The sequence below is a fragment of the Aricia agestis genome, chromosome 6 (assembly GCF_905147365.1).
Source record: "Aricia agestis chromosome 6, ilAriAges1.1, whole genome shotgun sequence".
Lineage (NCBI taxonomy): Eukaryota > Metazoa > Arthropoda > Insecta > Lepidoptera > Lycaenidae > Aricia > Aricia agestis.
Window position 1 is genome coordinate 545,284 of NC_056411.1, and position 16,511 is coordinate 561,794.

The 16,511-nt window shown below is 39.0% G+C and overlaps 1 protein-coding gene across 3 annotated transcripts in view; it reads left to right on the forward strand.

Moving 5' to 3' along the window:
- LOC121727551 (electron transfer flavoprotein beta subunit lysine methyltransferase-like) overlaps positions 1–16,511 on the forward strand; it is a 36,273-nt gene that overhangs the window by 4,743 nt on the left and 15,019 nt on the right. Inside the window, exon 1 of one of the 3 annotated variants that reach the window (XM_042115434.1) lies at positions 13,693–13,742. The exons of 1 other annotated variant lie outside the window; for it this stretch is intronic. The gene's annotated coding sequence lies outside the window, so the exon portion shown is untranslated. Of the gene's footprint in view, positions 1–13,692; positions 13,743–15,785; positions 15,852–16,511 lie in introns of those variants that run through there. One more of the 3 variants, XM_042115433.1, reaches the window with a different exon arrangement.

A 16,511-nucleotide genomic window follows, 5' to 3' on the forward strand; every position in this document is an offset into this window, starting at 1 on the left:
GCCGATCCTCTGCTAGCCTATTTTTTAAAGGACTTGTCTTCTTTCCTACAGCTCCGTTTATTTGCCATTGCTTGGTTTATATTCACTTATAAGTAAATATTTATCAAAACTGGACCAGAATAAATATTATTAAGTGATGATGTAAGGACTTTCGCTGGCTGGCTGGAACTTTACCGTTTTGCAGATTTCCAAAGCCAAGAAGAAATTTTATTGTTTGCGTATTATCCCGAAACGATAAGACTCAAAAACAGTTCGATAAGGCAGTTCCATGTAAAACAAGGTGAATCACGCATTTGGCACGCTTACCGCCTGCCGACCGCGCGCGCGCCTCCTAGTGATAAGTGATAACTATCTTAATATTCATTGACAAATTATGTTTAAATAATCATTATATTACTAGCTGCCCCGGCAAACATTGTTTTGCCATATAAAGTATTTCGCCCATATTATCTTACTAGCTGTTGCCCGCGACTTCGTCCGCGTGGACTTCAGTTTATAGCGCGCGATGTCAACAAAATTGGTGTCAAAAGCTTTTATAAAAAAAACCCTGGTACCCCTTAAATCAAAACAGCTGTGCAATGTGCACATAATATTTCATTTTTTAAACTTAAACTTTATATTTTATGCCAAATTTTAAAGCTTATTTAGCCCCCCAATTTTACCCATAAACTATTTATCATTGATAGGTTTAAGGTAACGTCACTGTATACAATATAAAGTAATGACTTATTAATAACGTAAAAAGAAATAACAATCGAAAAAAAATCGAAACCCAAATGTACGATGATACCACCTCTTACAGAAAGATGTTGGGCAAGCGTTAGCGCGATGTAAGAGACGCACGGCGCCATCTAGTATGAATTTTTGGAACTAACTTAATTTGAACAAATTTTCGTATTTTCACCCCCTTACAACCCTTTTTTCCAGTAAAAAAGTAACCTATGTCCTTTCTCAGGCTTTAGACTATCTGTATACAAAATTTCATTACAATCGGTTCGGTAGTTTTGGCGTGAAAGCGAGACAGACAGAGATACTTTCGCATTTATAATATTAGTATAGATTGAAGTGACTAATTAGATATTATGTCACCATGGCAACGTCCATCGCTATCCCATCGCACAAACAAAGGTCGCCGTCAGTCTCTAGTTGTAATAATTTATTGTTACTTATTTATTTAACAAATGCACTTAATAATAAAAAAGTAGCCAGTAGCTGATTCTCAGACCTACTGAATATGCATATTACGTAAGTACATAAATATTAAATTGATTTTGAATTTGAATTTAAATTTGGTAAAAATCAGAAGCCGTTTTGAAGGAGTACTTACGGTAACTAACATTGTGACACGAGAATTTTATACATAAGATAATAATTATAATATTATATGTTTTATTAACATTTTTAATGTAATTGTGAATATATCCCACAGTTTGTATATTGCAAAGCATTAATCATAACATTATTATGTGGTTACTTATAACCATAAACGGAAGTAGACGAAATATTACTTTTTATGGTCAATACTAAAATCATAGAATTAGAACGTTAGAAAAGGCATTTCATACAATCGTCAGCGCGAAAATGTGTCACCCTCGAAATGAGTGAGCTCACTCATCTGAGAGCAGTGTGCCTTAGGACGCGGTAACAGCCGGACGTGTTTAATTCATTAATTACCGCGTTGTTTTTCGCTACATTTCGCTCTAGAATGCCGTCGTGTGCCTTCCGAAAGTGCAGTAACAACACGAGGAATACAAATAAAGCCAAAGGTGTAATATTTCACACGTTTTATTACTAAGATTTTATTAATATTTAAATTATTGTCTTCCATTTTTAAGAGAAAAATCAAAGCGAAGCGTAAAATGAGCGAAAGAGAAAGTAGTATATGATATTACTGTAAGACAAAAAAGGAAGACAACATTTTCTCGATTCGATTAAAGCGTAAAATGAGCGAAAGAGAAAGTAGTATATGCTATTACTGTAAGAAAAAAAAGGACGACAATATTTTCTCGATACACATTTTGCATTCAAGAACATTCTACAGTTTTGACGGCATACGTCGTATCTAAGTATTTTGATATCGTTGACAAAAATAACTAAAACGGATGATTTTAAACAAACCTTTTTTGTGAGAGACGCAACGGCAGAAAAATCTAGTTTGAATATTATGTAGAACTTGAAGTCATTTCATGTCCTCTGTATAAGTTATAGCCTTATAGGTATAATTTCTTATCTACTACACATCATTACAGTGTTTTTATGTTAATTAAGGTCGAATTGTAGTAAATTATCTAAGTTTTTTCCATTATTATATTACGAGTTAATACTTCAAACATATCATTTTCCATAGCTAAAACTGCAATTCCAATCAAAGTACATAATATACAGTTTTATAAATAGTAACGTATCTAAGTACATACATGAGATAAGATTTTTATTGTCCTATTGCACTATTTGTTTTTTATCATATTATGTATGTATTTTATCTACTTATATGATTGTATTCGCAAGTATTTCACAACTTTATGAAAAGGATAGTTGTTTAACTAACTAACCCTAGCTGCAGCCTGCAACAGCAAATTGATAAGTAGGTATTACCACTTTTTTTATCCACTGGGGCCATCATTATTTGAGACTAAGTAATCCTGTTTTGTAATTTTTATTCTCTGTTTCATAAAGAGGAGTGATAACATAATATTTAACGCCGGATTAACCTAAACTATACAATTTTAGGTATTGTAATGGTTATCAAAACAGTGTTATCAGCTTTTTGTGTAGTGGGTGTTGGGTTGTACAGGGAATACCCATGTTCCTGTGATAAGGACATTGTGCTCGCACAACCCACAGGGACTTTCCCCATGTTGCCAACATTGATATGGGAAGTGTTCCATATTTATTTTATGCAGGCAAATAGTCTCAACAATAGAGCTAATAATTGTTAAAACTTAAAATAAACATTTTTAAAAACTTAACTTACGTCTACTTACGTGCAGTAAATATGGTGTGTAATATCAGAAAGTAGACAAAATCAAAGAATTTGATTCATAGTCTTTAAGCGGACTCACATCACCGTGCGGTGGTATAAGACTGAGCTTACTTAACCCAACTTAAAATTACCTCGGGTCTGCTAGGCCGTCTGCCTATGAATCAATTTCACATAGTACATCAACATTCTCCTCTATCTGCAAGATCATATTATGTACGTATCCTATATTAATCTGTTTTTCATGTTTCGTCAATTTCATGTCTATTTGTAAATTAACTTTTGGTATGTTTATCCATCCTTTCTAAAATCCCAATTTTCATATCAAACTTGTGCGATTTCAAATTCCGCTGATGCCTCATGTCCTAATTGTTTCCACACGAACTGCGTAAAAATCGTTCCTTTGATGACACATTCAATATTTACACTTCAAATTTCGCGGATTAAGTGTTTCTGGGTCAACGTGTGGCCGATAGTGGTGATGACTGAAACTGCAGGAGTTAGTCATCAATACTATCGGTATGCTACTGACCTAGTCGTGGCTGACTTATCAGTTTATCACTTTTAAACCTTAATGCCGTAGCAATAAGAGCGAAGTGTAATATTATAGTTAACGATGACCGTACAGCAGGTAGCTTCGTCTAGCAGACAGGTAAATTCCGCAATGGAATGATTCAAAAGGTAATTTCTGTATTCCACTGATAGTACCTGCATAAATGGTTGGTTTTCCATAGGGGTACAAGTTTACTGCCTAGTTGAGGACTAAAGTATATGTAAGTATTTGTTTTATCCGGATATATTTTATGATCAACATTGTTTATTGCAGCATTATTTTAATTTGTAGTTATATTTTCACAGAAACTCAAATACAGTTTAAGTCTAGTTAAATTCTTCTTTTTTTTCACAACAGAAGAATTCAACATGATTCACATTGACTGTTGAACTATCTGTGCTCATCGATCTGTGTCTTTTATTATCAGTAGAAAGTCCCGGATATTTTCAAGTATTTTTCTGAGTAATCTCTAGGTGTCTGTATCTTATCTTTAGATATCGTGCTGTATTGCAAAACATTTCGCCTTCTATATAAGTAATCGCAAGTCCTGTTACAATTTTTGTGTGACGTAAAGGCCGTCTACCCAGATAATATCGTGAGATAATGCTACTCTATTTTTAACTGTATCGTGTTCGTGATAAAGTATGTTTTTATATGTTAGCTGATTAGTGTCATTGAACACGGTAAAAACCGCTTCGGAGTTGTCAATGAAATCGAACTTCGTACGTCAGCGGTATTTCGCAGTGTCTCTACCTGTCGGTCGGCACTCGGCTAAAGTCCGTGTTTCATAATCTTAGTAAAATTCCTATTTTATTCAAGTCCGAACTCCGAAGCAATTATTTTTATAAGTTTCTTAGTTCTTCTGATCTATTTCTTTAGCCAATATTTGAGTAAATAGACTTTTGAAGTTATGTAATCTAGATATAATTTTATGACAAACAACATTCAGAATTTTTATAACTACTGAGAGAGTTCTGTTATTAGTACCTGTAGGGGCGAGGACCCCTACACTGCAACGATGGGCAGAAAGGAAACTGGGGTTACCTGGTGGCTGAGACAGCTGGGCAGATGGGCTGATAGGGCTGATAGGGCTGATGTGCTGATGCTCGTAGTCACACGACACTGTCACCTTCTATTTCACTGAGCTGAGGATTTATCGCGAATCACGGGAACGGCTAGCCGATATTTTTCGTATGTAACGATCGCGCGCCGGTAATGGACTGTGTCGAACTTGCGTCAAACGTATGACAGCTGACAGCGCAGACTCATGCGCAGTGTTGCCAACTGCCACATTCGTCGCGCTAAAGTTTGGCGCGAACATCCTGGGGGGGCCCGGCAATGGGCGTGAGCTGATCCCCATCTTGAGCTGAATCCAGTGGGAGCCGGGCAATCTTGCCGACAGGTCTCCGCAGCTGGCCTTGTGAGGTGGCCAAGTCCACAACTCTGATGACTCCATCCTTCCCAGGTAGTAGGCGTGTGATTCTTCCCATCTTCCATTGGAGCGGAGGCAGATTGTCTTCTTTGAGCAGAACCAGTTCCCCAATTTTGGGTGGAGAGGAAGAGGAAAGCCATTTGGAGCGGATTTGAAGGGTATGGAGGTAAGACTTGGTCCAGAGAGCCCAAAAACGCTGAGAGAGAGATTGAATGAGCTGAAAACGCTTAAGGGGGGAGATGACTCTGTCATCTATTGTGTGCTCGGGAAGAGCTGTGAGCGGACGGCCTATGAGGAAATGGCCGGCTGTGAGGGGCTGATAGTCCGTAGGATCGGACGATAGTGGGCTGATAGGCCGAGAATTTAATACGGCCTCAATTCTAGCGAGCAGAGTTGAGAATTCCTCAAATGTGAGGCGTTGTTCACCGATTACACGGTAGAGAAGTTGCTTGGTAGATTTAACATTAATCTCGTGGATGCCTCCCATCCACGGGGCCTTGGGCGGATTAAGTAACCAAGTTATATTTTGAGCTGAGAGTTTATGAGAAATGGCGTCATTATTGTCATTGAGAAATTGTTGAACTTCTAGGAGCTGATTCCTAGCACCTACATAGTTTGTGCCGCAATCGGAACGTATTAAAACGGGAACACCGCGACGTGAGCAAAATCTTTGTAACGTGGCAATAAATGCATCTGTAGAAAGTGCGGATACGGGTTCCAAGTGAACCGCCTTTGTAGTGAGACAAACGAATATACAAAAATAACCTTTGATTAACTTAGCATTCCGTAGTTGACTTGATTTAAGTAAAAATGGACCGGCGAAGTCTGTTGACACGTGACTAAATACGGGCTGAGGTATAACTCTGTCGGCTGGAAGGTCAGCCATGACAGGCATTTCGGGCTGAGCGCGGCAACGGAAACATCTTATACATTTATACGTTTTATGTCGAATGATGCGGCGTGCTGATAATATCCAGAATTGTTGACGTAATATAGCGTGTAATGTATCGGTGCCAGGGTGACAATGAATACGATGATAGTGATCGATGATAAGGTCTGTGAGCGGACTAGATCTAGGCAGTATGAATGGATGCTGTGCATCGTATGTGAGTTCCGAGCGAGTGAGTCTACCACCTACTCGAAGGAGACCGTCCTGCATAAAAGGTGATAATCGTTGTAACCTAACTGTGCAGAGTTTGTTAATTTGCAGGCGGTGAATGTCTTCTGCGAAGGAGTTCTGTTGAACAGAGCGGATCCAGAAGAGCAGAGCTTGTCTACGTTCATTTACAGTTAGCGGACCTAGTTCTCGCGAGTGTGTAGGTAATTTACAGTTAGAAATAAATCGTCGCATGTACGCTGTGACGCCGATAAGTTTATCTAATGAGCTGAATCGTGTAAGAAGATCACTATCTATACCGGGGATTGTGAAATGACATGGAACTTGTTTAGGTTTGAGTCCAGGTAATTCCTGTCGAGTGTGAGCTGAAGGCATCTTGGGCCAGGTATCCTCTGGCAGTTTGAGCCAAGGAGGAGACCACCATAAACTATGCGAAAGAAGAGAATGTGCTGAGATTCCTCTGCTGGCACAATCAGCAGAGTTTAAGTGTGTAGGTACATGACGCCAGATGAGTGAGAGAGAGTTATTAGTAATTTTGGTTACTCTGTTAGCTTCAAATGTTTGTAAACGATGAGTAGGAGTTTTAATCCACGCGAGCACAATGGTGCTGTCTGACCAACAGACGTGTTGAGATATTGTTAGATGAGCGGAGAGATGTTGAGAGACACGAGACATGAGTTGAGATAAAAGTGTAGCCGCGGATAATTCTAATTTTGGAATTGTGAGTTTATTTTTAATAGGGGCTACCTTAGATTTAGCAATTATGAGTTGAACGTTAGCCGATCCGTCGTGATTTAATTCGTGTAAATATACGACTGCAGCAAAACCATTTTCTGAGGCGTCTGCGAAGCCATGAAGTGAGTATGTAGAAGTTAATTTGTGCGGAGCTACGTGTCTGGGAAAATGTATGTTTGAGATGTGCGGAAGATCATGAGAAATGCGCTGCCAGTCTTGTGTAATGTTATCTGGAGTGGGGTCGTCCCAATCCAATTTGAGCAACCATAATTTTTGTAGAAGTAACTTCGCGCGGAATATGACAGGAGTGATCCAACCGTTTGGATCATAAAGAGAAGCTACAGTGCTGAGTATGGATCGTTTCGTTATGTGAGGAATTGGCGGTAGTGAAATGTGATATGTAAATTCATCAGACTGCGGAATCCATCTAATACCTAAAACCTTAACAGAGGGAGAATCTGAGCTGATGTCAAAGTCCTTAGGCATTTCGCATTGATCATCTGGGAAACGTTGTAAGAGTTCAGGAGTGTTAGATTTCCATTTACTGAGCTGGAAACCACCAAGCGATAATAAATTAATGAGTTGAGTTTGAAGAGCTGAAGCTTCTTCTATGGAGTCATGACCACAGAGAATATCATCTACGAATATGGAGTTACGTAATACATGAGCAGCTTGGGGATAGCGATGACCTTCATCATCAGCTAGTTGTAATAATGTGCGGATAGCATGATAAGGACTTGAACGTAATCCGTATGTAACAGTATTGAGCGCATATGTGAGTAAAGGTCGATCAGGAGACGATCTCCAGAGTATGAGCTGATAATGACGTTGATCTGGATTGATAATAATATTTCTAAACATCATTTTTATATCTGTGGTAAAGACTACACGATGTGTCCTGAATGTCAGAATTATATCGACAATATCACGCTGAAGGGCGGGGCCTGTATGTAGGCAATCATTAAGGCTGACACCATTGGATGACTTACAACTGCCATCGAATACTGTGCGGAGTTTATCAGTACCTGATTTAAATATACCATGATGAGGAATATAATAATGAGGTTTATGGGTAAAAGTAGAAGGATGACAAGGTGTCATATGGCCTAAGTTTATGTATTCGTTCATAAATTCTATGTATTTTGAGCGGAATGTATGGTCGGATTGTAATCGCTTTTCTAAGTTGAGAAATCTACGGAGAGCAATAGCATGTGTACTACCTAATTGCGGAGCATTCGATAAAAATGGAAGAGTTACGATATAACGTCCCGATCGGTTACGAGTAGTAGTTGAGCGGAATAAGTCTTCACATTGTTCATGTAATGGGTTTGAGTGAGTTGGACGCGGCTGGGGTTCTTCTGACTCCCAGAATCGTTCTAGACTTTTATTTATATCTTGATGAGAATGAGAATGAACAGAATGAGCGGATTGAGCGGAATGAGTCAAATGAGCGATATGAGCGGAGTTAACTTGAACTACTGAGTTATCATATAATTGTTTAATGGGACCTATGAGTGCAAAATCAAAAATCGTGCCGAAGGCTATGGGCTTCCCCGGGCCCAAAGTCACCTTAGTACCATCTAACACATGGCCTAAAACATCTGAGCCTAAAATGAGATCGATGGGCGCAGGAGTATGATAATTGTGATCCGCTAAAGGAATAAGCTGACTTTCCGAGTCATGTACTACATCGGGAATTTTTTGCATAGGTAGGTAACCTGTGACATCCTTCAAAATATGAGCGGAAGTTGTGATAGAAGGCGTGTCACTACGTGTGGGCCGAAAAGTAATCGAAACATGACCTTTAGAATTTTGTATGTGCTGATCTCCAACGCCTGTAATTTTTAATGAGCAATGTTTCGGTTGTAAATTAAGTGTTTTTACTAAGCGTTGAGTAATTAAAGTTATCATACTACCACAATCAAGTAATGCGCGTGCTTTATGATAGTTACCATATTTATCTGAAATTTTCAAAACAACTGTAGGTAATAATATGGGAGTTTGTAATGAGTTATTATTATGCTGAGTAGTATTAACTTGAGCAGAATCATTATGAGCTGAATTATGAGCTGAGTTATGAGCGGATTTATGATGAGAAAAATTATTATTTAAATTATTGGGCTGATTTTCTAACTCTGAATGCTCCGTGATGGTAGGTAGTCATTGTTTGTTATTATTATTATTATGAGGCGAAGATGAATGTGATTGGTTAGATGTAGATGGTTGATGATGAACGATCGTATGGTTAGTATTAGATGTGTAGGTATGAGCATTATTATTATTATCACGACGACGGGGCTGCGCGCGCAGGTGAGCAGGAAGTAAATGAGCTGATGATGTTGGCGAGCGTGGTGCATCATGACGATGAAGAGAAGTGTGATGATTAGGGCTACCACAATCCTTACAGACACCAGTCGACCTACATTCGTTTTCGTAGTGCGGACCTAAACATTTACGACATCTACCTTTTGACTCGATAAAGTCCCAACGTCCTTGAATGGGCTGATGGTTATACTTGGGACAAGCTATTAATTTGTGCTCTGTGGACCTACAATATGGGCAGTAAAACTTAGATTTAAAACTGGCTTGAGCTGAGTATACGTGCTGAACTTGTCGGGGGGGAGAGGGGGGTGCATAGCGTTGGCGAGAATGAGATGGAGCTGGACTGACATGCGGGGTACGCATGGTATGTGCTGAAGGCGAGCGCTGATACGCGGGGCTTATGGGTCTAAAGCGGAGACTGCGCGGAGAGCGGGGGGAGTGGGGTTGTTGACGGGAAGGTCCCGCTTGACCTTGAGACTCAGTGCGCGCTGGCGTCGGACATTCTGTCTCGATGCAGCGCGCGTGCTCGTCTAAAAAAGAGATTAAATTATCTAAAGTGGGCAGGACATCAGATGCGCCGTATCTCCTCTCGAATAATGTGCGGAGCTCCCCCTGTAGTTTACGGACTACAATTGAAACAAAAACATAATTGCTGTCCATAGGCAAGTTTAAGTTTTTTAATGCGCTTTGAGCCGAGATGAGCGGAGTGAGAAAAGTAGCTCGGATACTCGAGCGTATATGAATGTTGGGCAGACCGAGTATAATATCGACAAACCTGTCGATCAACACGCGACGGTTTTCATATCGACGTGTTAGTATGTCGAGCGCAACACTATAATTCTCGTTAGTGATTTTTAGATGAGAAACCATGGATAATGCCTCCCCCGACAGGCATGAGAGCAGGTAATGTAATTTTACCGCGTCCGACAACGTTGCCATGTCGTCCATCAGACTACGGAAAATCGTAATAAAAGAAGGCCATTCTTCAACCAACGAATTAAACTTCGGAAGCTCAATTTTAGGCAAAACGGAAGAAGTGAGCTGAGGAGACTCCGAAGTACTTTGTGTGTTTTCGGCCGCTGTTAAAATAAAATAATAATCAGAAATCGCACTGTCGTAATTCGACGTGTATAATTTTTCGTTGTCTTGGGATAAGTTTGGGTCGTCTAGGATCTCGTGATAAATTTTCTCAAGTCTTGTTTTTTGATAGGAAACTTCCTTGAATCGCGCATTAAATTCCTTTCTTAATGTTTGAGAAGACTCCTTGGAGTCGCCACTAGAAAGTGCTGTCGCAATTTCTTTGAGCCGACTGAAAGCTTTGACGGCCTCTCTGAAAACGGCAGCTTGCGATTTAGTAGGCATGCTAGTGTAAAGGAACCTTAACGAGCTGATAAAAATGTATATAAGTAGTTAATAAACTATGTTGAAAAAATAGTAATGTGCTGAGTTAGTATATTTGAATTCTAACTCGGTAACAGCAATATTATGTAATGAGCGGAGACATAAAACGTTTAAATGCGATACCTAAGACGCTTGTTATTGTAATAGTTATTAAAAACAATTAACAGATGTTTCTTATCGGAGCGAAGGTGCTGAGGTATGCGCGCGCGGCGAAAGATCGATCGCGATAAGGCGAGTAATTAAGTCGAAGTATCTAAGTGCTAAGTTAACAAAAACAACTGTAAATATTTCAATGAGCTGAACAGTAATAACACTTAATGTAATAGGCACAAACTATGTGATGTATGAAAGTTTCTTTGTTCCTACAACCCGACGGAATTATGTTGAAGATATTTTTATATTGGTATTTGGGCTGAAATATATTCGGTAATTTGATTTAAATGCAATATAGACGCAATATATGGGCTGAAAATAATGAGATTACAATTATACAATAAGATGATAGGGGATTAAATTACCTATGCAAATTATTACTTAATATGGCGGACGAACAAAATCGTATTTGGCAAACTTGCAAAAATATTGCCGTAAGCAGGTAAAAAATGGGCGGAGGTTACTTAATTCGATAGAATATTAATAATAAAATGGGATTCTAATAAGATAAGGCAGAAATATGAGCAGAATGAACTGTAGTTTTAGTTTTCGCCGGGCGGGGAATTAAAGCGGGTGGGTGAAAAAAAAATATTCCTAGGCTCGCTATGGACCAGGGAGTGTGCTGAAAGGCTCGAAATGACTAGAAAGGTCACTGGACGGCTCGAAAGGACCAGAAAATGTAGGGGCGAGGACCCCTACACTGCAACGATGGGCAGAAAGGAAACTGGGGTTACCTGGTGGCTGAGACAGCTGGGCAGATGGGCTGATAGGGCTGATAGGGCTGATGTGCTGATGCTCGTAGTCACACGACACTGTCACCTTCTATTTCACTGAGCTGAGGATTTATCGCGAATCACGGGAACGGCTAGCCGATATTTTTCGTATGTAACGATCGCGCGCCGGTAATGGACTGTGTCGAACTTGCGTCAAACGTATGACAGCTGACAGCGCAGACTCATGCGCAGTGTTGCCAACTGCCACATTCGTCGCGCTAAAGTTTGGCGCGAACAGTACCCCTTCTTTTTTTCTTTGGTTTAAAGCCTTTGGAAGAAGTTCTGCTCTGGTTGAGAAATAAATAATTAAGTTTTCCATCGGCGGCCTACGAAAAGAAAAAAAAATATAAAGAAGAAATATCAGAATACAAAGGAACACACATGTAAGTGCTCTAATATTGAAGACATTGACCCGCCCTCGCCTTGAGCCACTCGCTACTTTGCTCCGTCACAACAAAATATTTCTCTGAACTGTAAGGCTGGTTTTATAGTTAAGCGTTTCGGCGTTTCGGCATCGCCGTTGGAGCGCGCGCGTTCTAAGATGTACGGGCGAACGGCGCTGCTCAAGCGCGCGACTTAGAAACGCAACTACTACCCCCATACATCTTCGAACGCGCGGCGCTCCAACGGCGCTGCCGAAACGCTTAACTATAAAACCAGCCTAAGGTCGCGATGCGATTTGCAATTTTTCCTTAAAATCTTTGGCAGTTTTTGGGGAAAACATGTTTAATGAAACGTACCAAAGCACTGCAAACTGCTGCATTATATGCATACTAATATCTTTCTGAATACTTCGTATTAGAGACCTACAAGTGAAATTGTAAAAGATGAACAGTTTTTTTTGTCTCTGTACTTTTGAACGCACAGTTCGTTCTGTTTTCGAGCTCTGTTTTCCTCCAACCTCCTTCTACCTACTTATTTTCTGGCAGGATCCTGTGACATCCAGATTATGCCTTCAGCATTTCTGATTACTTTTTATCAGGGAAAACCAGTATCATCCGGCTTGCGATACCCAGTTTCGAGGTAATTATTTACAGGGCACTTAACGAACCAGTGTACGTGTACATAATCTCATAATTTAGTATTTTTAGCACTATCTGAAGTAGGCGATAGAGTAGTGTATGTGGAAATGCTATCAACTTGCATTGAATATAAATTATAATTATAAATGGAATAAGTATGGTTCTTATATTTTCATTGATGCGAATCATAACATTGACCATTTGGTTTTATGGTGTGGGTATACAAAGATCTATTTATTTCTTTTAAAGTTTCATAGAATATCTGGATTGTGTTAGGAAAACTACTAGCCGAAAAACAAACAGCGAAACCCTATATATACTTAATAACAACAATCCGAAAGCAACCAAGCTTGAAGCTATAAATATCATTTACATATTATAATATTTTATTTACCATTTGGTTATGTTGAGGGTAAACAATGATCTCGTTATTTCTGTAATTGAAGTTTAATAGAATATCTGGCGTGTGTTAGGAAAACTACTAACAGAAAAACAAACATCGAAAGTCGAAACACAACAACAACAACTATCCGAAAGCAACCAAGCTGGAAGCTATTAATAACATATTATAGCATTTTTTGTTTACAAAAGCCATTACGCAGTTCGGCCATATTCCTAGCCATCGTGATCATTAATAATTTGTGTCCTCTCATCATCAGTCATCAACTCATCACGCAGGAGGGTCACCGCCCCTATCACAAACATCGATACAGAGAAGTGGCGCAGTTTATCGTTATCAGTGTTTGCCTGCGTATGATGAAACAACCATTAAAAACCCGTTAACAGGAGCTAAAATATGTGGGGCTAGACGTGAGGTCAACCATGTTCCTGACACACGAAGGCCTTAAGGTCAACAACGATTGTATGTGTCCCAAATACCGATCATTGTCAACTGTATCACAACTTCACAAGCACCGAATGTCTGTGAAATAAAATTTCGTCGTACAGCGCACTGTACATGGACTGTGCAGACTTCTGGCACAGAGTAAAAAAAAATTAAAATACCCTTTTTAACATAAACGAGCACTGAATGTCAGACATTCATTTAAATTTTATTTCGCATACAGCGGACTGTGCACTGCACAGTGCACAGTGTGCAGACTTCTGACATAGAGTTAAAAATTCGCTTTCAATCTTTTGAATTTTACTTTTAAGTACTCTATGTCTTTAAACGTGAGATCTAGCACGTGCTGGAGATGGCAGACGACACACGTAGACCTTCCGGAGGTCACATACAAGCAGACAACAGTTTATGTAAGTAATCAGAACAATCTGCTCAATAGAGCTGACTAGTAGCACGTATGGTTATGCGTCGTACCCTGCTGTCAATTGGGAGCATCACGATTCATGTTTCATTGAGAAAATTATGTATAAATTACAACTAGAATATAAAAATAAAAAAAAATCGCACTGTGCTGAAACAGAGTTGAATAAACTCGTTTTAAACTCATGAACGGAAACAGTCTTATGACTCGCATACGCGTACTTCAGTTCGACGATGAAGTGAACATTAAACTTATTGACTTGTAATATTTCTGCTGGAATACAAGCATAGATCATCGACATCGTCCATCAGTAATTTTTACTGATTAGTAAGTAGAAACTAACCAGTAACCAGCTTCCGACAATATTATAATTATTATGAACACAAATAAGGACATCCCAGAACTAAGTGTGCCAGTGCGAGGATTCAGCAAATTAGTACTATGAAATAAAGATAACAGAATCTGTTCACCTTGAGATTTTCAGTAGCACACAAGCACAACTGTAGGATATAAATAGAACTCTGAGACGTCATTGGGCCACGATGGAAGTGTGCAGAATTGTGCAGATGACACGCAGTTTCATCATCCTGATAACAGATGTTTTACATAACATCCTAATTAGCAATTATAAACGTATATCTTTAGGAAAGTATTTTCTTTCAATAGAACTCCCAAGAGGAGAGATTGCGAGAATCACTTACGGCTTGCGCCATCTAAACTTTGATCTCAAATACCTGCATCGCCTGCATGTCGTCGCTTTCGTCACAGTATTACAATAATATGTAATAATGCACTGTGCTTTCGTTTTTCTCGCCGGGTAACGGGTTTGATCCCGAGCCGGTGGTAAGCACAAGTAGCATCAACTTTCAGAAAATATTTGAAAAAAATATTCTGAATATAAAAAAAAATGAGTTTCAGTTTCGTCTTTTGCGCATTTTACAAAACGGAAGATACATTCTGACGAAGATATTGCAGTCTTCGTCAATATGCAATAGAACTTTTTATACGTGCATCGTCATTTGGTGGCTGGTGAGTGGTACCTTGCATGTGTGTTATTTTTACTATCATTCGCAATTATGAAAGATAACAATGATAGTTATTTGCTTTGTCGAATTTCCATCTGATAAAGATGTAACGTTATCGGTATTAGATGGAAATTCGCGTACGAGACTGATAAGTGATAACTCAAGTATGTAGTATGTACTTACACAATTAAAATAATATGTATTTTTATCAAAGCGTGCGCTTCATTAAATATTTATAAAAGATACTAGCTGACCCAGCAAACGTTGTTTTGCCATATAAACCGGGTAAAATTTTTTTTTAAGGGTGAACATTGAACGACCCTTATTACTTAGGGGTATGAAAAATAGATGTTGGCCGATTCTCAGACCTACTCAATATGCTCACAAAATTTCATGAGAATCGGTCAAGTCGCTTCGGAGGAGTACGGGAACGAACATTGTGACACGAGAATTTTATATATAAGATAAGATTTAAAGATGTAGAAACACTTAAACAGCATTGCATCAGGCGATCTTTGCCTCCTGTTTTTACTAAATTATAATATAACGATTCCTTTTATTTTATTTAAGTACCTTTAACCTCCTCCATTCAAGCGGTCGATGGCCAAGACTGTGATTAAAGTCATTAGATTGTCGAAGTTCAAAACGCCATAATATATGCGACTTATGATAGTTACAATAGAAATATTACTAGAGTCTAGAGACTGAAAATTTTTAGGAACACACTACTACAGAATGTAACCACGTCTATGGTGGCAAAGCTTGACGTCCTTAATCCTGTTGTTATTATGTGATTGAGACAAGTCTTAAGACAACCAACCTAACAAAGACGTAAATATAACCTTTGACCTGGTTTATTGAACAACAATTGCCTACGTAATAATACTCGTACGTCTTCGGGTTGCGTCTTAACTCTCAACTCTCAACATAATATTGTAACAAATAACAATAAAACAATATGACGCTCGTAATCACAACATTACTGGCGGTCGTAATAATTCATTTCATAATTCTCTGTTGACATCTGTTGTTGTGTCGCGTGTTTGAGGGAATTCGGAAGTTACAAGATCAAGGTCAAAATTATATAGCAACCTTTTTAGAATATTACCATCTATCCACGTTAGCCCAGAGAAGTTCCCGAGCCGGTGGTAGGCCTCAAGTAGACGTTCTAAAAGTATTAGTTTCTAACCTCTTTGGAAATAAAAAAAACTTCAATTTCATTTCGTTTCAAAACACCTTGAAAATAAAACTGTACAGTTTAACCAATTTCGCCTTTACAATGCTAGCTTTCCTTGGATATCTGGGTACCGAGCGATGCTCTCGGATGCCTAGAAAACTATAACGATTTCAGCAACAAACAATAATGATACCAAATGACGCAAAAACTTGTAAACAAGTCGCAAAATATTGGGTGTCGATTTCTCCCTACCACGTGGCCGGGAGAGATGTCGGGGACTGGTACAGACTTTGAACTGGCACAGAAGTACAGATTTGTGGAGGGCGTTGTAGGGTATCGGATGTCTGTTGTGGACTGTGGTCTGTAGTCGATATCAAATGTCTAACTACCTAGAAACCCAGCAATCTGTTAATTCAATCGATGAGTGGATGGAAGTTGCAAACTATGTAGGAAAAGTCATATTATAATGTTTATTTAATTCAAAAAACCACACTAATGTGGTGCAATTTTTACTGGTACTGCGGTCTGCAAACTCGTTTCAAAAATTCAAACATCC